The sequence below is a fragment of the Quercus robur genome, chromosome 4 (assembly GCF_932294415.1).
Source record: "Quercus robur chromosome 4, dhQueRobu3.1, whole genome shotgun sequence".
NCBI lineage: Eukaryota > Viridiplantae > Streptophyta > Magnoliopsida > Fagales > Fagaceae > Quercus > Quercus robur.
Window position 1 is genome coordinate 49,738,836 of NC_065537.1, and position 27,481 is coordinate 49,766,316.

General features: G+C 37.3%; 1 non-coding gene and 1 pseudogene across 1 annotated transcript; one reads left to right on the top strand and one right to left on the bottom strand.

Annotated features, from left to right (window-relative positions):
* Positions 1 to 9,062: 9,062 nt before the first annotated feature.
* LOC126722105 (uncharacterized) lies at positions 9,063 to 18,969 on the bottom strand (annotated as a pseudogene).
* On the top strand, positions 18,434 to 18,540 carry LOC126724631 (small nucleolar RNA R71). Its single transcript, XR_007655069.1, has one exon. It is a non-coding gene; the product is annotated as a small nucleolar RNA R71 (small nucleolar RNA).
* Positions 18,970 to 27,481: the final 8,512 nt, after the last annotated feature.

Here is a 27,481-nt window from a genome sequence, read left to right on the forward strand (position 1 = left end):
TTTCTCAGTCTTTTCCTTGAACCACTCCCACACTGTACCCTCGTGTGAGTCCCATTCTACTCGCCTTTCCTTCTGGAAGCGCTTTGGAGGCTGCCTTTGATGACATGTCATTCTTCCCTTTTAGGCCTTGGGATGCCAAGGACAGGGTCATCCTCGATTGCATCTCTAGGCTATTTGGTCTTTCACTACTTGTCCTCAGCAACTACTTTCCTCGGCGCGGGCCTTGGGCCCTAATGGGAAGTGGGCCGGGACCACAAATTCTTTGGCCCCATAATAGCCCCTCAAAATCCTGCTGCCCAGATCCTCGGACGGGGAGGAGGGTTTTGATGACATCAGGCCTCTGTCAAAACTTGTCAATCCCTGTCATCTATCAGTTCTAGAGACTCTTCGTTTGCCCGAGACATGTTTTTGGAGCCTTGGAAGGTGAAACGTGTCTTCATTAAATGCAGGCGGCTCTGTGCTTCCCACGTTCAACAGCGCGATGATGATTTAACGGTAGAGATTTCCTTGCCTTTATGGGCGGGAAAATTTGTGCAGTTACTTTCGATGGGAGGTATAAATAATTTTTGGAACTGATTTGTCCCATCACTTTTGCACTTAAGAGCTCTAGCGCATATTCCCTGGGTTCAGTTAAACTTTCGTCCAAATTCAAGTCTATCTCCAGCATAAAAAGCCTGTCCGAGGAACCTTTCCTCTTTTCTGTAAGTTCTCTGCCTTCACTAACTCGTGCTTTTTCTTTTCTGGGTTTATTTTTCTCTTACTCCCCTCCTTCTCCCGTCACCCCCTAAGTCTGATTGGTAGTTCCTGGAGATGGTTAAATTGAAAAAGTTGGTTGAGACCGAAGAGGCGATGGAGAAGTTCATCGCCGACTATAGGATTCCCCCCAATGTAAGCTTGAGGCACTACAAGGAGGGGGAGTGGTACCTTAAGAGAAGGACGGGCGAGGTGGTAATTCCCCTTCTCGCCTTCGTAGAGGGGGGGTATGAGAATCCCCATGGGGCCGGTGATGAGGAGTTACCTTAAACATTTTCGATTAGCTCCCACCCAATGTGCCGCCAATATGTTTAGGATTCTGGGTTGTGTGGATGCCTTAAACGAGAAAATGAGGCTAAGACTAACCCATCATGACGTAAATTGGTGCTACAATCTTCAAAATCTGAGGGGAAAATCTGAGGGGAAAATCCTACTACATGAAGACGAGATACGATAGGGTTCGGCTAATTCAGTGCCTCCCCGAGTCCAACAAAGGGTTGAACAAGGATTATCTCATTGTATCTGGGGAATGGCACGATGGCCTTCCTTGCCCAATGGTGGAGGGAGAACCGGGTGGGGTGTAGAGAGTAGGAGGGTGCCAGTCCTTTGTGCCGTCTTAATTTGGTGTGGTTTGGTTACTAACCATGTACATGCCTTTTTTTTTTTGCAGATCCACACGCCTTTCACCGACACTTTCATCTAGTCAACCGGGTGGATTTAGAGACTGTTCTTCAAGTGGCGGTTTTTGTAAATGACGAGGATGGTCAAGTCAGAGCCATTCACAAAATCTTAGGGTACAATCCTATCCAGAAGTCATTTGCCGACCCAAAGCATGTGATTAGTGCCAACAATCCTTGGCTTCCGAAGATCACTGTAGTCGAGCAAAGGTTTCTGATCTCTGAGGGATCTCCTATCCCAGAGGGTATCCCGTTGGCGGGCCCTTCCCTGTCTCACCAGGCAGTGGAGGACGAAGATGATTTGGATCTATCTGAGGAGGGATTTGGGGCATCTGACCAAGCTGACCCATTCGAGGATCCTCCTGGTGATTTGGGTGACCCTGACTTTTCCGAGGAGGAACTGTTGTCAGTGGGAACATCCTCTCAAGCCGAGATGGGTCTTAAGAGAAAGCCCTCGACCAGTTTATTCGACCTCATTGAGGGTCAGCCGGGAAAGGGTGTACAGGGAAAGCCGCAATCCAGTGTTCCAACTCCCCCACCCCAACCTCAGCCCGTCCAAACTAGGTCTTCCTCTTCCAAGTCGCAGCCAGAATCTCCCCGCCCCAAACTTTCTGCACCTTCTCAATCAGCTCTGCCTCCTCGGCCTGAGCCCGCCGACCCAAAGAGAAAGAGGAGTCCCAAGGGTAAGGAACCCATGGATAGGGGGAAGTCCCAATCCTCTCAAGAGGGGGATGAAACCCCATGAGCTCGAAAGCAGTTAAAGATCGGGCATCAAAAACAGGGGAAAGAGATCGATGCCCCATCCGCGCCGAATGCTTGGCTTCTCGCCCCAATGCTCCACCGGGAGCCATTGTTGGAAGGCGCATCCATGAGGAACCTTGGAGACGGCGAAGGCGGTTATGTAGCCGACGCGCTAGGGAGGGCCCTACTGCTTCCCACTGATATGGGAGAGTTGAAGAATATGAGGATGCAGGAGGTTGCCCTCAGCATGAAGAGGTACCTGGGTATGGTAAGGCTCCTAAAACCTATAACTCCGTCGATTTTTGCTCCTAGATTCTCGTTCATATTGTGTTTGTTTCAATTGGTAGGCTATCTAGGCTGCCTATAGGATGGAGGAAGAAGCGAAGGAGCAGAGTAAGATCGCCAAGCTTGAGCGCAGTAAACGTATAGATGCTGTGCGAACCCTCAAAACTTCCGAGACTGACCTCGCGAAGGCCAGAGAGGACTTAAAAGAGGCTGCTAGAGCCAGGGATAGTGCCGAGGCAAGTTTGACTGGCGCCCAGAAACAGGCCGAGGAACAGACGAAGCGCCTACTTGCTGCCGAGGAGCAATTGCAAATTGCTAAGGAGCAGATCAGTGATTTAAAGAAGAAACTGATTGAGGCAGACAATGCTAAGGGCGTGGCGGAATTTGCCAGGGATGAAGCCATAAGGGCCAAGGCGGAGGTTGAGTTTGTCAGGACTGAGGCCAAAACTACTAGGGACAAGGCTGAGGAAGAGGGTTACGAGGCGGGGGTGGCTGAAACCCAGGCCCACCTTAAAGCTCAAATCCCTAGTGTATGCAGGCTATACTGCTCCCAGGTTTGGAACGAGGCCCTCAAACTAGCTGGGGTGGAGGTTTCGTCCGACTTGTGGAAGACGGAGAGCGTATTTTATCCTCCAGCCATCCATGAGACCGCCTCCGCCAGTTCCGAGGCTATGAGCATTCCACAAGAGGTTGAGGCTGCTTAGTCAGAAGCTGCTCAGCACATTGTCATTCCTGGCGAGTCAACTGAGGGAAGAGAGCCTCACGAGGCGACAGAAGCACCTGGAGGTTTGAATCCTAAGGTGCCTCAAGAGGCAGCCAAGTCTATAGCCAACGCTCAGCTCTTTGGTGTCGAGGAGCCGGTCATCTTTGTTCAGCCCCTTCAGGCCATTCCCCTTGCTGATGTCCCCCAGGGCACCGAGGCTGATCCTGTCCAGCCTTCCCAAGAAGGGGACGTTTCCCAGGGCTCCGAGGCTAATCCTGCTCGACCTTCCTAGGATGTGGCCAAAACGAAATTGAAGAAGTAAAAGCCCTGGCCAACTTTTGTATTTGTTTATAGTTTAACTGTTAACTAGTTTCCCTTTTATTTCGAGAACTTTAGAGTTTGTTTGTAGTTGAACTCCTTGACCACATATATGAAATTCTTTTCTTCCTTTTTCCTTTAAATTACATGTTAGTTGTCTTTGCCGATATTTACTATTGTTGCGAATCTCATGGTTTTTGATCTAGTTATCTTAACATGTATGAATAGTCGTGCACATGATATACTTGGGATCATATCTCAGAGTTTGAGTTTGTACCTAAACATGCTTCTGAGGGACTAAAGGCATCATCCGAGGTGCCGCGCGTGTTGTTGGGCCGTGTCTGGTACTTAGATTTTCTCTAAGTAGTTGGTTTCTCCATAGGTTTGAGTCCGAGGACCATGCAATACCTTGGTTTTGTCCATAACTTAGATTTTCTTTAAGTATTTGGTTTCCCCATAGGTTTGAGTCCGAGGACCATACAGTACCTTGATTCTGTCCAAAACTTAGATTTTCGCTTAATGTAGTTGGTTTCCCCATAGGTTTGAGTCCGAGGACCATGCAATACCTTAGTTTTGTCCAAAACTTAGATTTTCTTTAAGTAGTTGGTTTCCCCATAGTTTTAAGTCCAAGGACCATGCAATACCTTGATTCTGTCCAAAACTTAGATTTTTGCTTAAGTAGTGTCAAGGGGACTAGCCCATCGGTCAAGGTGTGGGGCGTTGACTTGATGACGGAAGCCCCTAGAACGGCCCGTGCCACTGGTGCTTCGAAACGTAGCCCCTAGCGGAACTTTACGTTAGGACAACAATAGCGTGCTGCTGGAAATGACGGAGGGGCTTTCTCTAGCCTTTGTTTGACAAGGGATTGATCCTACCATCGCCTGTGCCAACGTACAAGCCTTTCCCACAGACGGCGCCAATTGTAAGGACTCAATTTGTAACAATCCCAAAATGGTATTGGGTTTGTACGTTAAAGGCCCAAACAATAAATTTTGTAGAGCGTGGGCTGAAAGGCTAGGCCTTGGTCACCGGACAGTGGTTGGTCATGGTGCTCATGGTGGACGCGCAGCGGTGAACTAAGTGTATCCATGGACCTTGTCCATTGAGCTTAATGTTCTTATTCTTTCTTTTTCTTTCTAGGTTCCCCCTTTTTTTTGGCGCATAAGCCCTTACATTATATAGCCTTTCTTAGTTGATCCTGACCTTCCATCTGTTGATCAGGCAAGTAACTACTCGAGTACCTATCCCATCAGCCGCCTCCCCCTACTTTCTGTTAGTTGCAATAACCGAAGCCACACTGTTCAAGAGTCTTTTCCCATCAATGTGGCTAGGACGTTTGTTGGCGCATTCAATGTGGAGGTGACATCTTTTCCTTGAACCACTCCCACACTGTACCCCCGTGCGAGTCCCATTCTACTCGCCTTTCCTTCTGAGAGCGCTTTGAAGGCTGCCTTTGATGACATGTCGTTCTTCCCTTTTAGGCATTGGGATGCCGAGGACAGGGTCATCCTCAGCTGCATCTCTAGGCTATTTGGTCTTTCACTACTTGTCTTCGGCAACTACTTTCCTCGGCGCGGGCCTTGGGCCCTAATGGGAAGTGGGCCGGGACCACAAATTCTTTGGCCCCACACTATATTTTCCAATCACAAAAAAGAAAAAACTTAGAGGTGTGATGAAAAACTATTTCACCACACATAATACTCATCACACCCCTGGTTTTTTTTTTTTTTTTTTTTTTTTTTTTTTTTTTGTAATTGGAAAATGTAGTAATCTCAAATTATAATAAATACTCTAAATTAACTCTTACCTAAAAAATAGAAGAGCCTCTGAGCACACGCGTGCGCGCATGCTCAGAGGCTAGTTTTTTTTTTTATAAGTAGATATATCTTTAACTCCCACTAAAACGTTGCCTACAAAATAGGACCGCTCTTCTGATGGTTTTCAAATTTCTCTTATAATTTTATTTTATTTTTGGTAAAGATTAATAATTTGCATCCATTATAATTTGAAATTACTACATTTTTCAATCATAGAAATACCTAGGGGTGTGATGAGTGTTCTGCGTTTTGGATGAAATAATTTATTTATCAACCCCTAGGTTTTTTGTGATTGAAAAATGTAATAATCTCAAATTATAATGGATTCAAATTATTAACTTTTACAAAAAAAAAAAAAAAAAATAGAAGAGCTTCACGAACGTGCTCAGAGGCTAGTTTCTTTGACCATTTTGGTTTTTAAAACCGTGTCTGTTAGTACATAATAAATGTTTGAAAAAATTGATTCCAACATTATAATTTTAAATCCTACAAGATAAAAAAGATTTATTGTTTCTGAATTAAAGGTAAAAGATAAAAAAGTTAAATGCTACACAATTAGTAATTTCATTCAATCCCATGTTTACATGTTCTGCGTGATCAGTATCAAGGTTTTCAAACCCAGACCGTTCATTGAACCGTAAAAGGAAGAGGTTTAAGGTTTTTGAGATTGATCCGAGGTCGAACCGTGATGACATCATAATTAGTTTAGTAATTATTTAAAAAATAAATAAATATATTAAATTAAAAAAAATTGAAAATTTAACTAAAATAATCCAAATAAATATAAAGAACTATATTTCAAATAAATTTTTTTATGTCATAAGTTTCATAATGTAAATAAAAATATTAAATTCTAAGCAAACATAATTATGCAAATAAAATATATTAAATTCTAAGCATAATACAATCTAATATTTTCTCTTTTATGCCAGTTTGAATAGTTAACCATTTGTGAATTAAAGAAAAAAAAAATACAAGAGTAGGTGGGCAGACATTGGTTTGTCCACCAATAAAAAATGGGTTTAATAAAAATCAAGTTCCTATCAAATTAAGAAGTGCTTGACAGCAAGCATAAGTGGGTACAATAAAGCAAGCCTTCTGTGGTTGAGAGTAAAGCAAGGCAGTACACCAGTACATCATCTTCAAACAACTGAAGAAGAAGGCTCCAGAGGCAAAAATGCAGATACACAGCATCTGCAAAAACGTAGAGAGAGAGCGATCGAGACATAGAAGATGTGAATCTTATCTTTTTTTTCTTCTTTTCCCAAGCAATCTGTTTACTTTTCTTTCCAACACCTACTTCTCAGATTTGAAATTTTGTGTCTTTCTCTCACTGGAACTTCTTAGTCTCTCATCTTCGATCTTCCTCAGTTCTCAAGCAAATTATAACAGATCTGAAGGTAAAACTCTCTTTCACAGCTTCATTCTTTACTCACTCTCCGTCTTTCTATTCTTGTCTCACTCGTTCTTCCCTAAAGAACATATTCGGCCAACCTGAAATTGCTCTTCACGAAGAAATTTTATGAGGAGGAAATCGGAAAATCCGTGTCCGGTTTAGAAAACCCTGCCGTTTGACCGCGATTCGAGAGGTTCACAGCAAAAATATAATTTCCGGTTTTTTGTGATTAAAGAATCGTTTTAAGTAGCAGTTCTTGGTTAACCCGGTCGGACCATACGGTCCGGTCCAGGTTTCAAAACCTTGATCAGTATAACTTCCAACTTTTTCAATGTTTACATCTCAGGAAAATTTACTAATTTGTAGCTCAGTTTGCAACATGCAGCAATTTCTTTTCTTTTCTTCTTTTGCTATTTTTATTTGCTATGGACGTCGGGAAATAAAAGCAAGACTAAAAATGGGCGAGATACATATTATATGGCCAAAATGGGCTTTTACCCCTTTCTCACAAACTTTCTAGCAAAATGTCCCATGTATGAAACTAATTAGGAAAATGCCTTTATTTTAAAACTCGATTTTCTACAAATCGAGTTTCAAATGTAAAACTCGATTTTTAGAACATTGAGTTATACTGAACGTGGACTTAGAATTTTTTTTTTTTTTTTTGGGAACTCATTTTTTCAAGGAACTCGAGTTTCATGAACTTGAGTACTTCACTTAGAACTCGAGTTCTAGAATTTTTTTTTTTTTTTTTTTTAGTTTTCAGTTTGCTATAACTCGATTGTTCAAAAACGAGTTTTAAATTGAAATTGGATTTTTAGAAAATTGAGTTTCAAAACAGGGGCATTTCCCTAAATAGTTTCAGATATGAGACATTTTGCTGAAAAGTTTTGGCGAAAGGGGCAAATGCCCATTTTCTCCCATATTATACATTTAATATTTTAAGAGTTTAAATTGAAATTTGATAATATTTATCTCAAAGGTCAAGAGTGCAATTATAGATGTGTTATTTTAGTGGGTTTCAACAAGCTAAATTGATAAACTCTTTTATAGTTAAATAAGAGATTTGAAGTTCAAATCTCTCTTGTACAAAAAATCAGTTTAAATTATACAATATCTATAAAAAAAATATTAAATATGTTATTCTAGAAGTAAAATAATTTATTAAACATTTATCCTCGTGACATCAGTCACATCTTGTTAAAATTTCAGACAACATACTGACTTTTCTTCGGCTGAGCAAAAAAATGCAAATAATTTATTAAACATTTCTCCTCATTGCAGTAAGTTGCTTTATTTTATTATTTTATTTTTCTCAGCAACTTGCTTATTTAATAGAGCCTTGGGAAATTTTATGTATTGATGATAGTAATTAATTACCAAAATTTTTAGTTGACGAAGACCTTTTCTTTAAAGAAAGTTGACCATGACTTGAGCGAATTGAGGAATACTGTTGCAACGAAATTAAGAATCAAAGAGAGGAGAAAATGGCTTTTGCCTTTTTTTTTTTTTTTTTTTTTTAATCCAACATTTTGCTCAATTTCCTAAACTAATTAAGGAAATATCCTAGTTTTGAAACTTGTTTTTTTAAAAATCGAGTTTTAATTTAAAACTCGATTTTTGGACAATCGAGTTATAACAAACTGAAAATTAAAAAAAAAAAAAAAAAATTTCTAAAGCCCTATCGTGGCATTTCAAGGAGTCCTATAGTGGCGTTTTAAGGATCCTATAGTGGCGTTTTGGAACTCGAGCTCCATGAACTCGAGTTCCATGAACTCGAGCTCCATGAACTCGAGTTCCATGCAAGTTTTTTATTTTTTTTATTTTTATTTTTAAGTTTGATCGTCCCATACCTATAGTGGCGTTTTAAGGAGCCTATAGTGACGTTGAAACTCGATTTTGAGAAAATCGAGTTTCAAAATAGGGCCATTTCCTTAATTAGTTTGGAAAAGGGGGCAAAATGCTGGATTTTTTGCGTGAAAGGGGCAAAGGCCAATTTTCTCCATCAAAGAGAGGTGCTATGTCCGCAATATTTTTACAGCATTTTCACAACAAATCATAAATAGTTAATTGTTATTATTTCAAATTTGAACCTAACACTAAGATTACTTTTTTGCCCTAACAATAACAACCAATAACAATATTGTGAAAATATTTTAGAAATATCATTTCTCAAAATGAAAATGCCAGCTTATATATTTTGTTGGATAGCTAGACATCCAATAAACTAACTTCATTTCCCTATTCAGCCTCATGCAATTTTGATTTAATTATTTGTTTATATTTGCAAATTAAAGGATCTAAATGACAAAACTTGAAGTTGACCATAGTAAAAAAAGGCCTTCACAACGTGTAGGGGGAGTGTCCTCCACCTAGATAGTACAATTTATAATATTCCTGGCATGCTTAGTCAGAGCATTCTCACCAAACATGTCAAAAAATATAGCATTTAAAATCTCAAAATACTACGTTATTTATTTTAACATTTCACTTTATAATACACAGTTTTTTTTTTTTTTTTACCACTTCATTAAAATATTATTTATTTTAATAAGTGAGAGAAAGAAAGTAGTGGAGAGAGGCACAAGCGCATAGCACAAGAGAGAGTGAGAGAGAGAAAGAAAAAAATAATAAAAAACTCTAACAATTTGCTACAAAAGGGTGTCAAAGATGACACTCCACTATAGCAAAGATGTCAAAAATTTTAAGAATAGCATGGATGTGGATGATATTTTAAGGAGATGATAGCTAAAATTAGGATTTAGCATTTTTCACATCTTTGATGTGAATGCTCTCATTAGGTGAGCTGTTACATAGCTATCCCGACGAGTGAAGTTTGCCACCCATGAAGTAAAAGTTGTCAGCCACGTTTTCGACCCAGCTATGATCTGTTGGATGGAGATTAGAGCAGGTGTCTCTCGCGCAAGGGCGTGAATAACAATCTGCGAGTCTTCCTTAATTATGACCTACTTTTAAGTCTCAGTTCCCATGCAAAGATAATCCCACGCTCCATTGCCTTCGCTTCAGCTTCTAAAGCGCCCAGTGGAAAGTGCAGCTTTTTTGAGAGCACCCGCTTGATCTGTCCCATATTATTTCAAACTACAACCCCAATTCCACAATGCGTAGTGCTGCGACTTAAATAATGCTCCGAAGTACAGGATTGTCGCGAAGTAATAACTCGATAAGTCCAAGGTTGAATCCACAAGAAAAGGGAATTAATTAGCAAACCACAAGAGAATAAAACTAAAATAATAAAGTTTAATTGAAGAGATTTTTGATGGTTTTGTAAAGTTTATTTAATTTGAGAGAAAATAAAAATATATTAAAGCGCTAAGGCTTAGGGATCCAAACACAATACATCTATTGGTAGTCTTAACAATATTTATTTTATAACTCAACTAAAATTCATACGAAGGAAAATCTTAGTCGGATGCTTTAACAATAAGAACTCAAGAATTAATTGTCTAAGGTAGTTTTATGAAATTGATTGATTTTAGGTAAAATAAAACTAGTGAATTAGTTCGCAAGGAATACTAAGCATTTAACGTGCTCGGAGTCTACGATAAATCAAAGAATTATTCAGAACTAAACACTTTTCTAGACTTGTAAAACAATCAAAAACATAAAAATATAAGCATTAAAACCAATAAATAATTGTTAAGAACATACCAATAAAAGGTTGGGTTTCACCCCTTGCCTTAGCAAAGCTTCTAGCAAGCCATAACACCATAGTTGTCAAATCGTGAATCGTAACGTGAATCGATTTTTAATTTTTATGTATCATGTATCGTATCGAATCGTGTATCGTAAGATACACAAATATCTAATAAAATTATAAAATAATTATAGATATACATATATAAAAGATATACTCATTATAAATTCGAAATATATTCAATTAAATACCAATTTAATCATTACTTATACAATAAAATTTAACAAAGCTAACTAAATAAATCAAAGAAACTTATATTTGTAACATGCACATTCAAATTGATTAAACTCAGAAGTGAAAATACAAGATATATGAACCAAAATATAATATCTTTTCATCATCTTATCTAATCAACTCCATCTAAGTCAATGTTATCATCATGTTCAGCATCTTGCTAAATTATTTTTTCATAGACATTTTCTTCATTATTATCAACATTTACTATTTTTGTTTTTTTTTTATTCTAATAATTTATTCTATTTATTTTTTCTTGGCATTCTAACTTTTTAGACTCATAATAATAATAAAAAAAATAAAAAATAATTATATTTTCATTTTATTAATAATAGCTTAGAAAATATATTTGCATTTATGAAAGTGAATGTTATAAGTATAGTCTAAATTTTGTAGGAGAAAGAGAAAGGAGGGAAAAAAAAACTCATGGGAATTAGACTTAGTTAAGTTTCCCAATAATTTTGCATTAAAAACGTCTAACAACTTGTTTAAATCAAATAAAATCGCAAATTTTAACAAAAAAACTCATTTTAAACCCACATGTCTATATATTATACTATACGTAGGATTCACCGATACGATATGATTCATACGATACACACTTATGTATCGGACGATTCATGAACACTTACGATACACACTTACGATACGAAACTTTTTGTACACGATACGATATGTATCGTACGATACTAACAACTATGCATAATACAAATAAAACTCTAAAAACTGTAAAGAAACTTTAAGAAAACCTAAATTATGTTCTATAGCAGCTCTCTTCTGAATTTTGCCCTAAAGAGCCTTTAAATAGGTCAAGGAATCCTATTACAAGTTGAATTCCCGTTTGGAGAAAATCCCAGGTTTTTAGGCTTCACTTAACCGACTTTTTTGGCCCATTTAACTTCAGAATTCGGACTTTTGGTAAACTACAAAGTTGTAGCCCTTTAAGTTAGCTTTCGATCCCAACTTGAATCATTTCTATTGGACATTTGAACAGAAAGTTATGCTCCAAATACTAACTGGTGCGTAAGCTGGAATCCTAATCCGAATTGGACTTGGATTTGGTGCAAATTTTCCTTTGATTCCTTGATCCAATTGGACACGAATTTAATTGGGTTGACCTTCTTTGACTTTATCATGGCCCTTGTAAAATTAAATTCCATTAGCCTTCTTCTTTGCACAAATCTACTTATTTAATTTCATTATCCTACAAAAGACAAATTCATGTATTAAAATTCAATTAAGCATAAAATTGATTATTCAGCATTATTCCAAAACCAACTATAAAATGCACAAATTAACTCAAAATAAGTATGATAATGCTTTCTAATAATTATATAAATATGCAAAATTAAGCTATTATCACGCTCCCCAACCAGCTCATGGCTAGTCCCTAGCAATTTAAGCGACTTGAGACAAAGACACAAAATAACAAAAAATTATTACTTTAGTAAAAATAGTTAATCAAAGGTCAAAACACTAACAACCACCAAAGATATTTCACATGCCATTAATACTAAGAGTGTGAATAGTTTAGCCAACACAAACACAACCTTAGTCTTAAGATAAAACATGTCTTGAATTTCTATCAAAAGTTATGCTTTAACTCAAATCTTACAGTTGTTAACACTCAACAAATAAAATCACTCTGAAAAGGGTTTAACACTCTCAAACATATGTGAGCAAAATAATGTAGAACAAAGACTAATATCTTACATATAAATAAGATAAAGAATGGTGAAGTAAAATAAAGGACATTTATAGTCTCATGAAAGGATGCCAAACATTGATTAGTCATGTCAAGATCCAAACCATAACTTCCTTAAGATCAAATAGGACTTTCATTGGGACGTAATATAGGGTAAAGAGGAGGAATTTAGAACAAAAGGTATATGTAAAAACAAAAAGTGTTCCCAAGAATAATTAGAGAGACAACTTCTTTTGAGCATATGACAATTGATTTATTCTCTCAAGTTTCTTGAATATTGCACTTTCACTTTCTTTCTTTTTTCTTCAAAATTTCATCAACAAATTCATTCTCTATTTCTTCCTCTTTCACATTCCTATTTTATTTCAACATTTTTCTTTTTCTGTTTAAGACTCTTTTTTTTTTTTTTTTTGAGTGAGTCCTCCTTTTCTTCCAACTATTTCACCACAAATTTATCATAATAAGACAATTTGATTGCATTCATTCTTGGAACACTTTAGGAAAGGGTTTGAGAAAGAATGGCTAAAATAATAGGCTCAAATGGGTGACTAGCGGTAATGAATCAAGAAAGAAAATAATAAAGGCTCAAAATTAACAAAGATGGCCTAAAATCATCTCTTAAGGATTGGGATAGTTCTTCAAAATCCATGACTTTAACTTATTCAAGTATGGCATAAAATTGATGAATTCTTAGCATTCGACCAAATCAAAGAATAATGAGACTAAGTAACATCAAAGTTATGTGCTTCCAAATGAAAAATGAGATCAAAAGAAAATAACCCTCTAAAAAAATGAATGGCTCAAGAATTCACTTGGGTTATAGTCTCTACATTTTATTTTCAAGATTTTCAAAGTCATCTCTATCTCTCAACCAATAAACATGTTCATGTGGCTAAAGTGCATGTGCATGATAGTTGAGCATGAAAAATAGTGGAATTCTTTAGATAGAAGTAGCATAAAGAACTTTAACTTAAAACTCTTGTTAAAGCAACACTTTTTTTTTTCTTTTTTTGAAAATTGGACTATAAAAACAAAAACAAAAATCACTAAAAATAACCCAAAAAAAAAATTAACATAAAATAAAAACAAATGCAAATCATCTCAAGTTCCTCCTCCCAACCTATAACTTACATTGTCCTCAATGATAACAAGGAAAAACAATAAAGAGTAAAGATTACAGAGAGCACCTTGAAGAGATGAACATAAATGAACAAAACAAAACTTTAACACCTGCAAAAGGGATTAGAAAAAAAAATAACAAAAATAATAAAAAGAAAAAAAATTCTAAAATAAGACACAAACACTAATGCTAATTGCTTGGCAAGTCTTGATAAATGGGATCCTCTAAATTAATGGATTCCTCCTCTTGTGAAAAATTCTCAAGAAATGGCTTAAGACGTTGTCCATTCACCTTGAATATGTTACCATTCTTAGGATTTTCAATTTCTATGGCAACGTGGGGGAAAACATTTTTAACAATGAAAGGTCCAGTCCATCTAGATCTCAATTTTTTGGGGAAAAAATGTAACCTAGAATTATATAAAAGAACTTTTTGAGATGGTTCAAAAGATTTCCTTAAAATTTGTTTGTCATGAAAAACTTTCATTCTTTCTTTAGAAATCCTAGAATTCTCATATGCATCACGCCGAATTTCTTCCAACTCATTCAATTGCAATTTTCTCAATGAACCAGTCTTGTCTAAGTTAAAGTTAAACATCTTTGTTGCTCAATATGATTTATGTTCCAATTCCATAAGCAAGTGACAAGCTTTACCATAAACAAGTCTATAGGGAGACATACCAAGAATATTTTTATAGGCAGTGCGATATGCCCAAAGTACATTATTCAACCTCAAAGACCAATCTTTACGATTTGGGTTAACTGTCTTCTCCAAAATTTGTTTAATCTCCCTATTGGCAAGCTCAACATGTCCACTTGTTTGTGGGTGATATGGGGTGGCTACCTTGTGTGTTATACAATATTTTCTCATTAATGCCTCAAAAGGTCGGTTGCAAAAGTGCAAGCCCCCATCACTAATAATTGCCCTAGGGATGCCAAACCTTGACAAAACATTTTCCTTTAAAAATTTCAAAACAATTATGTGATCATTCTTTTTGCAAGGAATAGCCCCAACCCATTTTGAAACATAATCTACAGCCACTAGAATGTAAAGATATCCAAAAGAATGAGGGAATAGACCCATGAAATCTATGCCCCAATAATAAAAAATTTCAACAACTAAAATTGGGTTTAAAGGCATCATATTTCTACGAGTTATTCCTCCAACCTTTTGACAAGACTCACAAGATTTGCAAAGATGATGAGTGTCTTTAAACATATTAGGCCAATAAAAACCACATTGCAAAATCTTCGCAACAGTTTTCCTTGAAGAAAAGTGGCCACCACAAGCTTCATTATGACACAAGGAGATGACACTAAATATTTCATTATCAGGGACACATCTCCTAATGATTTGATTTGGAAAATACTTAAATAAATAAGGATCATCATAGAAAAAATTGCGTACCTCAACCATGAAGTGTTTCTTATCTTGAGCACTCCAGTGAGATGGTGTTTGGCCTATGATAAGAAAATTGACTATATTAGCATACCAAGGCAAAGTAGAGATGGAAAACAATTGTTCATTATGGAATGAATCCCTAATGGGCAATGCATCCATGGATTCATTAAAAGTGAAGCGCGACAGATGGTCTACCACCACATTTTCTACTCCATTTTTATCTTTGATGGTGATATTAAATTCTTGTAGTAGAAGAATCCATCTAATCAACCTTGGCTTTGCATCCTTCTTTGAAAGAAGATATTTTAAAGCTGCATGGTCAGTGAAAACAACAACAATAGAACCAAGAATATATGAACAGAATTTATCTAAGGCAAATACCACAGCAAGCAACTCTTTTTCAGTTGTAGAATAATTCATTTGAGCTTTATTCAAAGTCTTACTTGCATAATAAATTACATGAGATTTTTTATCCTTTCTTCGCCCTAAAACAGCTCCAATCGCATAATCACTTGCATCACACATAATTTCAAAAGGTAAAGTCCAATTTGGTGGTTGCATGATAGGTGTAGTGGTAAGCATGCCTTTCAACTTATCAAAAGCTTCTTGGCAAGCTTGGGTCCGTTCAAAGGGAGTGTCATTTGTTAGGAGGTTACACACAGGTCTAGATATGAAACTAAAGTCTTTTATGAACCTCCTATAAAATCCAACATGTCCTAGGAATGATCTCACATCTTTAACAGTCTTAGGTGTAGGCAAATTAGCAATCAACTCAATTTTTGCTTTATCCACCTCTATGCCTTTTGAAGAAACAATGTGGCCTAATACAATCCCTTTTGTGACCATGAAATGACACTTTTCCCAATTTAATAGTAAATTTTTTTCTTCACACCTAGTTAAGACTTTTTGCAAAATTGAAAGGCATTCATCAAAAGAGTCACCAACCATAGAAAAATCATCCATGAAAACCTCTAAATAATGCTCAACCATGTCACTAAAAATACTTAGCATGCATCTTTGAAAAGTGGCAGGTGCATTATATAAACCAAATGGCATCCTCCTAAATGCAAAAGTACCAAAAGGACAAGTAAATGTGGTTTTCTCTTGACCTTCAAGTGCAATTTCAATTTGATAGTACCCAGAATTCCCATCTAAAAAGCAATAGTACTCATGACCCGCTACTTTCTCTAAAACTTAATCCAAGAAAGGTAAAGGGAAATGATCTTTCCTAGTGACTGCATTCAATTTTCTATAATCAATACACATGTGCCAACCTGTGGTGACACGAGTTGGAATTAACTCATTATTCTCATTTTTTACCACAATTATTCTAGATTTCTTAGGCACCACTTGAGTAGGACTTACCCATTTACTATCAGCGATGGGGTATATGATACCCACATCTAACAATTTGAGCACTTCAGTCTTAACTGCCTCTTTCATTGTAGGCTTCAATCTACATTGCATCTCCCTAGATGGTTTATCATTGTCCTCTAAATAAATCTTGTGAGTACAAACCAATGGGCTAATTCCTTTAATGTCAGCTATGTTCCATCCTATGGCACTCTTATGTTTTCTCAAAACATTTAATAACTTACCTTCTTGCGAAGAGTCAAGTTTAGAAGATATTACCATAGGAAAAGTCTCATCGATTCCTAGAAAAGCATACTTGAGCTCAATAGGCAAGGGCTTCAATCCCAATTTCGGTACTTGCTCACTAGATGGCAACAACGTTATCTCACAAGGTGGCAACTCCTCATATTTCAATTTCCAATTGCTTGCTTCCAATTCCTGTGCAAATTCCAAAAGCCAGTGAATGTATGCAATTTCGGAATTCTCATAAAAAATAAAATCACATGAATTGACTAGACAAGCTTCTAATGGATCTGAAAAACATGTTTTGTTGAATTGTTCTTAAACAAGTGTTTCGATTAAGTCAACTTCATGCACAATCCTCTTCATCCTTAGGTTGCTCACAAGTATTAAAAATATTAAGTTCAAGGATCATATTCCCAAAAGATAATTTTGAGACTCCACTTCTACAATTTATCAATGCATTAGAAGTTGCAAGAAATGGGCATCCTAAATCACAGATATTTGAGAATTAGCATTAGAAACAGGATGAATGTCCAAAATAATAAAGTCAACAGGAAAATAAAACTTGTCCACTTGAACCAAGACATCCTCAACAACACCCCTTGGAACAATCACAGATCGATCGGCAAGTTTTAAAATTATGGAAGTGGGTTTTAACTCGCTTAGACCTAATTGCTCATACACTAAATATGACAAAAGATTCACACTTGCCCCAAGATCAAGCAAAGCTTTCTCTATTTTTGAATTACCAATCACAAATGAAATATTGGGACAACCTGGATCTTTTAACTTAGGAGGTCTATTGTTTTGAATGATTGCACTAACTTGTTCAGTCAAAAATGCCTTCTTATGTACATTAAGCTTACACTTAACAGTACATAAATCTTTCAAAAATTTAGCATATGATGGAATTTGCTTTATGGCATCCAAAAGGGGAATGTTCACTTTAACTTGCTTAAGCACTTCAAGGATGTCAAAATTTTGATTCACTTTTTGAGGTGGAATCAACCTTTGGGGAAAAGGAGCAGGGATAGGACACCTTTCAATTTCATTAGATTTAGGCTCAAGGACTTCATCACTACTCTTTATTTTGGAAGACTCATCATGTGTATTGCTTTTAGGAATATCTTTTTCAATGATTTTTCCACTACGAAGAGTAGTTACAGATTTAACTTGACTCACTTTATTTTTAGAGGAACTACAATTATCAACACAAAATTGACCTTGGGGGTTTGGTTGTGGTTGAGATAGAAACTTACCCTTTTCTATTGTGCTCATGGATGTGGTCAATTTAGTGAGAGTTCTCCTAATGTCATTTATGGCTTGTGAGTTCTAATTATTAATAGTGGATTGAGTCTGCATGAATTGTTGCAAAGTGTCCTCAAGACTCTTCTTTGGAGGGGGATTATAAGGAACAAAATTTGAAGAACAATGTGTAGGAGGTGCAACCACATTATCATTCCTCCAACTAAAATTTGGGTCATTCCTCCACCCTGAATTGTATGTCTCTGAATAGGGGGAAGGGTATGATTTTTTTACCATGTTCATAGCATTTGCTTGATCATGCAACACCTCTTTAAAAGCTGGAATTATAGGGTATTCATTGGTAGAGTGTTCCATGGTATCAAAAATTCTACAAACTTCATCAATTTTAGGCACAGTATTGATTCCATTGACCTCCCTTAATTCCATGACTTCAAGCTTCCTAGTTAAACTAGCCACCCTAGCACTAAGGTCATCATCTTCCCTAAGTTGGTATTTACCAACCCCAGAGGGGTTGGTGGATGCTCTAGACCTATCTGAGGTATCAGTGGTATCCCAAGATTGGGCATTCTCAGCTAAGAGATCAAAATAATCAAAAGCCTCATCAGGATTTTTATTCAAAAACTCTCCATTGCACATCATCTCTACAAATTGGCACATCTTTGAAGTTAAACTTTCATAGAAAAAAATAATTATACACCAAGTTTCATAGCCATGATGTGGACAAGCATTAAGCAAATCTTTAAATCTTTCCCAACATTGATAAAATGTCTCATTATCTTTTTGTGAAAAATTCATTATTTGTCTTTTAAGTGCATTAGTCCTATGAATTGGAAAAAATTTCTTTAAAAACTGAGTTTGCATCTCTTGCAAAGTACCAATTGACCTAGGTCTTAAAGAATTAAGCCAAGTTTTTGCCCTGTCTTTAAGAGAAAAAGGGAACAACTTCAACCTAATGGTCTCTTCATTACATGATTGGTCATAGAAGGTAGAACATACCTCCTCAAATTCCTTAAAGTGTAGGTAAGGATTTTCAGAATCTAAGCCATGAAATTTAGGAAGTAATGAAATCATACCGGGCTTAAAATTAAAATTATTTGCATTAGTTGGAAAAATGATGCATGATGGTGCACTACTTCTAGTAGGTTGCAAATAATCCCTGAGAGTTCTAATGGGTTGGTGAGCATGGAAGTTTTCATTATTTAAATTATTCTCGTCACCATGATTACACTCTAAGTCCGCCATGATATCAAGTGTATTAGAATGTGTGAAAGAATTAGATAAATTTCCAAACAAATTATTAGACTTAATTCTAACCAAGCGATTATCACTATCACGACAACAAACACGCATGCAAAAGTAAAGCAAGAAAGAAAAAGAAAAAGAAAACAAAACAAAATACCTTTAACAATAAAAAGAAGTAAAAATAAAAGGAAAATGAAAGTTCAAAAACGTGTACAAAACACCTTTGAACGTTTAGACCCCCAAATAACACCTTAACCAATTCAAGTAATATGTCAAACAACTAGTGTGCGGAAACTTAACATATGCTATAATATGAAATTGGTTAAAAAACTATCTAAGCCATAACAAAATAAAATCCACAGCAGATAATAAATAGGCAAAGATAGAGAGGAAGGAAGATGCAAACACAAAGACAACACGCGATGTGTTATCGAAGAGGAAACCGAAGTCCTCGGCCAAAAACCTCTCCGCCGCCCTCCAAGCGGTAAGCAATCCACTAGAAAATACAGTTGGGATACAAGGACAGCAATAGACCCTCCAAGCCTAATCTACCCAGTGCACCTAAGCCCTCCAAGCTTCTTGCTCCAACGAGGTTGCGCCAAACCTTTTTCTTTTCTAGCTTCCCAGATTCCGCTACTAGACCGTAACATCAACCGATGAAGATTGGTTCCTTCCTAACTGCTTCCCAAAAATCCAAACAACTGTCTCACAGTGATGATGATGGTGAGAACCAGGTTTGGTATAACGCCTCTCAAGGATTTGACAATGGAGAGGAAGAGAGTTGAGGAATTTGAAGAGACTCTAAGGTAGAGATTGTGGGTGAAACAATCTGGTTTTTCTTTAGGGTTTCTCTCTCAAAATTCTCTCTGGAAGCTCTCTTTCAATCGTGGGTAAAAGGGGTATTTATATTGGAGTGGGAGAGGAATGTGAAACGTCAGGTTTTACAAAACAGGGGTGGCTCGCGACTTGACCTCGCGGCTTGACTAAGTCGCGAGATCTAGTCGCGAGTTAACCGTATGGCCAATTGTCCTGTTTTGTCCTGTAGTGCTCCAGCTAGCATGACTGTTCATCTTCCAGCATGCTTGGCACGTGTGCTGCTTCTGGCGGCTTGCAGCTGCGAGTCACCCGCGAGTCCCAGCCGCGAGTCTCTGTTTTCTTGCACACTCTTGAGCAAACTTCACTCTATCTCACTCACTACCCTTACAACAAACCCACCTAAATACAGGGTTACTAAAAGCTGAATTACAAGCAAATTTGGCACGGAATAAAGCCAATTAGATGGTTGAATAAATTCAACCTTACAATCTCCCCCTTTGGCTATTCCGTGACAAAACCCTAAAACAGACTCTAGACTTAACATGTGAGTTGGGAACAGTTGAACAAAACTCACTCACACCTAACTCTAGAAGATGTGAAGCACTTGAATCATATGAACATAATACTCCTGAAACACAACAATACACCATGATCATTGTAAGCAGAAAATTATAAATGCATATGAAACAGGCAATATGTGATCAAGCAAAGATGGAGTTAATAAACAAACCATGGCTTGATCAACCAAGTGAACACCACAAGGTAGTGATCACAGTGCTCATTCACACTTGGAATGAACACAAGGACATACAAGTTAACAAGCACAAGGCAAGACACTTGTATGCTCAACACTCAACCAATGCATAACACACAAGGCATATGCATCTAGGAACAATCCTACAAGGGCACAAGAGTGACAGTACTTAAAAGAAAATGCAATACATTTATATAGAAGTATTGATTTAAACAAAGCATAAAAGCTGCATTAAGCAAGGTACATACCATAAAGCCTGCAAACTATGCATAAAACATTAACCCTAAAAGCTTACAAAAGCACATGGGTACAAACACAAAAACATCCTGAATATCATCATCAATATATTAAAGATTAAACCAAGAGTATAGGATAAGAGTTAGAAACAGCTATACACCAAAACACAGTGTATCAAACCATAAAAACACTAAAAGTACCCAAAACATAAACATAAATAAACAAAGTCTCTGATTTTGGCAACTCCCCCTCAACTCATTACTCCCCCTTAAGAGCTGCTTTTCTGCTTCTCAATCATCAATGACAATATCAACAGAAAGAAACTTCTCCCCCTTTTTGACAGGAATGGCCAAAGGGTCACTGTTCAGGCTGAGCGGTGAAGCTGTCAAGTTTTGCAGACAAGACATCAATCTGGTCTTGCATGGCTCTCATCCGCTCAGAGTGCTCAGTCTGGACTTCCCTGATCCCATCAAGTCTTTCCAGAATGATTTGGAAAGCATCTGGAGGTGTATCTGAAGAAGTTGAAGCTCTAGACCTTTTGCCACTCCTCCTGGGTGTTGAGGTTGATGCATGCCCTGCTGCCTCTGCTTCAGTCTCCATTGGGACACCCTCTCCTTCATCACCTTCATCTTCGTCTCCTGAAAGCCTAACACTTATCCTTTTGCAGGTAAGCTTGTTAATTGCAGAGGGTGTGAAGCACATGGTTGAGAGACATACATTATGTTATCATAAAAAACTCAGTAACCAATACCGAACACCAACATCAATACTTAAGCAAGTGAAATGAGTAAGTCAAATAGACATCAAACCCATTTAAGAAAAGATTTTCAGACTCAATAATAGGCAAAAATCAGAACAATGAGAAACACATTGTGACCGCTCAGCATGAAAACAGGTGAGAACAATATCAAACAAGACACTCCAAACCCATTACACAAAGAGAGAAGTATTTCGAACACACTATCAGTCCAAACGGTAACAAAAATATGCAGGAAAAAAGAAAATGAGATTGAGAAAGCAAAACCCATACCTTTTCTTGATGATTTGGATAAGAAATGAAGCACCAATGAGGTTTGAAAATGGATTCACGAAGTGTTTGGAAGGAAGATAGTTTAGAGAGAAGATGAACAGTTACAAAAGTTCGAGGGAAAAACTGAAAAGAGGTTTAAAAACTGCTCCTGTTTCTGCAAAACACGCGTTTTTCGCGACTTGATTAAGTTGCCACACAGTCGCCAGCTCAAGCCGCCAAAGCACTCAAGAACAAAAATTTGAAAAATTTTTCTAAGTGTTTTTCGCGACTGGAAGGTCTACCTGCAAGTGAGTCGCGAGCTGAGCCGCGAAAATCTCTGAGTGAACCTCGCGACTGGACCTTCCACTCGCGAACAAGTCGCCAAAAATGACCAGCGAAGATGCGACAGAGGCTCGCGACTTGACATACCTGCGACTGAGCCGCCAAAACAGGGCAAAACTGGATTTTTGAAATTTTCAGATTTTTTAAACAAAATACTTTCCAAAAACACCTAAAACACTCAAAAATCTTTTTGTGCTTGAATTAACAAAGATTGAGCATGTGAAAACACATTTCATCAAGTACAATCACACAAATGAATATGACATTTGTTGAACATAAACTTGTGTGTTGTGTGTGGATATCAACAATGAGATAGTCCTTCATCTAATGTGAAGTTTCAATGATCAATTCAACCAAGGCATACACAATTAGCACTAGATCATGTGACCCATCTCAATAATAGAAATATGTATATATGACCTCCCACACAACTTGATAACATAACATGGAGCTTATCATTTGACTCCACTTTCAATCATAACATTTGATCTTTTTGATCTTTTGAGGCAATCATCTCTCATTGTGAGAGTGATATATGGCATTTCACTTTAAAGAACAGGCCTTTGGCCTTTTTGAATAAACATTCACTTTAATATAAGGTCGCTTACCCTTTTTCCTAATCAAATACTAGAATGTGCGATAGGCTTTTGCAGCTTAATATCTCTTTTCATTTGGAGATTTACAATTGGTGAGCTCTTTTTAGCAAAACAAAAATAAAAAGTGGGAAGATATATAGACACAAGTCTATGCATGTCTCAAGATCAACATAACCATTCACTAATCATTCATGACAAGTTTGAAGATCTATTTACAACAATCACATAGATTTCAAGATTTTTCCCACAGTGATATAAGTGCATGAAAACAAGCAATGCTCGAAAATGCACAAAGCCATTAGCACAAAGGTACAACGCAAAACAAGTTTTGAGACAAAACTCAACAAAGTCAATCAAGCTTTTTGATTTTCTTATTTTTATGTGATTTTTGGATTTTTGACACAAGAAACAAAAAGATTGATAAAACAAAATTAAAAATATTCACAAGTAGACAAGCAAACAACCAACATCAAAAACAGCAAGCAAACCAAACAAACATTGTCGCACAGCATAGGAAGTATTAATGCATGGACATGTTGTAATGCTTATGCATGAGTACCCTTTTTCACCCACACGTCACTTGCGTTTGGGGTGATTTCCTTATAGGATTGGGTACGGGAGTTAGGGCTTTCAAACCTTCGTGAGAAGCTTTCCAAGCAGTTGGTGAATGCACCAATCATCTTCATCACGTTCATCATTCCGGGATCTCCATTTTGATCTCTAGATTGATCACTTGCCCAAATTCTCCTATCATTTATGGGTCCTCCTGACCTTTGAGGAGTTGCACTGTTCTTTGCTCTCAGCTTTTGGCAATTTGGTCGAGTATGCTCTTGAAGTCCGCAATAATGGCACACATAAGTTCCTCTAGGACCTCTTTGTGGTAGTGGACGTGACTTGGCACGAGATTCAGACCTGCCCACAGACTGATTACGGGGATTCAGCATCTGTTGTTTCACCACATTCTTCTTCTCCTCCACCTCGAGCTTCTCACCAGTAAGGTCAGCTACAACTGGATCTTTGGCCTTTACAAACTTCACTTCTTTAGTGACATTTCCAGATGAACTACTTCCTCCGGTATATCCTAATTCGGATTTGTCTGAAAAGCTCTTTTGAGATGATATAACATCATCTAGCTTCTTGGTGGTGACCTTCTCTATTTTAGCATTCGCTTGCACAACCTCATTCTCAAGAAATCTCACTTTTGTGTAAGTTTCGGACAACTCACCATTCAGTGTTTCTATCTCACATTTGGCCTCCCTATATCGAATTAGGAGACTTTTGTAGTCCTCCTCAGCCTTCTTCATTTTTCTCACAGCAGCCTTGGCCACCCTTGTGTACTCACCCGACTTCTCCAAGAGTGAGCTATAATTCTCTTGAAGATTTGCTGTGCTTTCATCTTCTTCAGCATCTGATTCTTCAACAATTCCTAGTGATTCATCATCACTATGTTCTCCAAGGTCTCGTACAAGTAGATTCAACTCATCCGAAGACTCAACATGAGCAATAGTCATAAAAGCTGAATAGTTCCCCTCTCCATCACAGCTCTCTTCAGATTCTGAGTCAGACGAATCCGAGTCACTCAAGGTCGTGGCATACACTTTACCTTTCGATTTCAAATAATTCGGACATTCCTTCTTAAAGTGTCCATGCCCGTTACATTCGAAACAAGTGACACCTTGTGTGGGTTGGGATTCTTTTCCATCTTTCTTTTTGAAATCCCTCTTCTCCCTTCCAGAACTTTGGAATTTTCTTTTATCATCAAATTTGCCATTATTTTTGAATTTCAAGAACTTTCTGAAATTTTTGACAAGGTAGGCTACATCTTTGTCAACCACATCTTCTCCTGATGAGTCTTGATCTGCCACCTTCTCATTAATGGTATTTAGAGCAAGGGATTTACTCTTCCTTTGATTTGGCAGCGACATCTCATAAGTCTGCAGAGAACCAACCAGCTCCTGTACTTTGATGTCATCAAGATCCTTGCTCTCTTCAATTGCTGTCACTTTAACACGAAAACTTTCCGGCAATGATCGAAGGATCTTCCTTACAATCTTTGAGTCCTCCGTTTTCTCCCCCAAGTTGAACTTACTGACAACCACCTCATTTAGCTTTCCATAGAAAGAGTCAAAAGACTCATCCTCACTCATTTTGAGTTCCTCAAACCGAGTGGTCAGCATTTGTAACTTGGTGTCTTTCACTTTCTTCGTGCCTTCATAAGTGGTTTCCAGAATCTCCCATGCTTCTTTGGCAATGGTAATGTGAGAAATCCTGTGAAATTCATCTGGAGACACACCACAGAAAATAGCATTGAGTGCTTTACTATTAGCATTAGATGCAGCAAGTGCTACCTTATCCCATGTGGATTTGGCTGCCTCAGGTTTGGTCCAACCAATCTCAACAGCATCCCAAATGGATTCATCAATAGAACATAGAAAAGCTCTCATGCGAACCTTCCAAAAAGCATAATTACTACCATCAAAATATGGAGGTGCATTTAGGGATTGAGACCTATCCATCTCAAAAGAGAGTCAAGGATCACACAATGGTAATAAAACCAATAGCAGTGTACCTGCTCTGATACCAATTGAAAGTTCAAAAACGTGTACAAAACACCTTTGAACTTTTAGACCCCCAAATAACACCTTAACCAATTCAAGCAATATGTCAAACAACTAGTGTGCGGAAACTTAACATATGCTATAATATGAAATTGGTTAAAAAACTATCTAAGCCATGACAAAATAAAATCCACAGCAGATAATAAATAGGCAAAGATAGAGAGGAAGGAATATGCAAACACAAAGACAACACGCGATGTGTTATCGAAGAGGAAACCGAAGTCCTCGGCGAAAAACCTCTCCGTCGCCCTCCAAGCGGTAAGCAATCTACTAGAAAATACAGTTGGGATACAAGGACAGTAATAGACCCTCCAAGCCTAATCTACCCAGTGCACCTAAGCCCTCCAAGCTTCTTACTCCAACGAGGTTGCGCCGAACCTTTTTCTTTTCTAGCTTCCCGGATTCCGCTACTAGACCGTAGCATCAACCAATGAAGATTGGTTCCTTCCTAACTGCTTCCCAAAAATCCAAACAACTGTCTCACAGTGATGATGATGGTGAGAACCAGGTTTGGTATAATGCCTCTCAAGGATTTGACAATGGAGAGGAAGAGAGTTGAGGAATTTGAAGAGACTCTAAGGTAGAGATTGTGGGTGAAACAATCTGGTTTTTCTTTAGGGTTTCTCTCTCAAAATTCTCTCTGGAAGCTCTCTTTCAATCGTGGGTAAAAAGGGGTATTTATATTGGAGTGGGAGAGGAATGTGAAACGTCAGGTTTTACAAAACAGGGGTGGCTCGCGACTTGACCTCGCGGCTTGACTAAGTCGCGAGATCTAGTCGCGAGTTAACCGTATGGCCAGTTGTCCTGTTTTGTCCTGTAGTGCTCCAGCTAGCATGACTGTTCATCTTCCAGCATACTTGGCACGTGTGTTGCTTCTGGCGGCTTGCAGCCGCGAGTCACCCGCGAGTCCCAGCCGCGAGTCTCTGTTTTCTTGCACACTTTTGAGCAAACTTCACTCTATCTCACTCACTACCCTTACAACAAACCCACCTAAATACAGGGTTACTAAAAGCTGAATTACAAGCAAATTTGGCACGGAATAAAGCCAATTAGATGGTTGAATAAATTCAACCTTACAGAAAACTCTAAAAGAAAACTAAACTACTTAAAAAGAAAAGAGTTGGAGAGATATTACCAAATATGTGAAGAAATTTAATGCCGAAAACCTCTCCAAACGAAGTGGAACGCTTCTCTAATTGCCTAATTTCCCGGCAATGGCGCCAAAAACTTGCTGCGACTGAACTAATGCTCTCAAGTGCAGGATTGTCACGAAGTAATAACTCCGTAAGTCCGAGGTCGAATCCATAAGAAAAGGGAATTGATTAGCAAACCACAAGAGAATAAAACTAAAATAATAAAGTTTAATTGAAGAGATTTTTGATGGTTTAGTAAAGTTAATCTAAATTGAGAGAAAATAACAATATATTAAGGCGCTAAGGTTTTGGGGATCCACACACAATACATCTATTGGTAGTCTTAACAATATTTATTTTATTATTCAACTAAAATTCATATGAAGGATGATCTTAGTCGGATGATTTAACAATAAGAACTCAAGAATTAATTGTTTAAGGTAATTTTATGAAATTGATTGATTTTAGGCAAAATAAAACTAGTGAATTAGTTTGCAGGGAATACTAAGCATTTAACATACCCGGAGTCTACGATAAATGAAAGAATTATATAGAACTAAACACTTTTCTAGATGAGTAAAACAATCAAAAATATAAAAATATAAGCATTAAAACCAATAAATAATTGTTAAGAACATACCAATAAACGGTTGGGTTTCACCCCTTTTCTTGGCCCATTTAACTTCATAATTCGGACTTCTGGTAAACTATAAAGTTGTAACCCTTTAAGTTAGCTTTCCATCCCAACTTGAATCATCTCGATTGGACATTTAAGCCAAAATTTATGCTCCAAATACTAACTGGTGTGCAAGCTGGAATCCTAATTCAAATTAGACTTGAATTTGGTGCAAATTTCTTTTGATTCCTTACTCCAATTGGACTTGAATTTAATTGGGTTGGTCTTATTTGACATCATCATGACCCTTGTAAAATTGAAGTCCATTAGATTTCTTCTTTGCACAAATCCACTTATTTAATTTTATTATCCTACCAAAGACAAATTCATA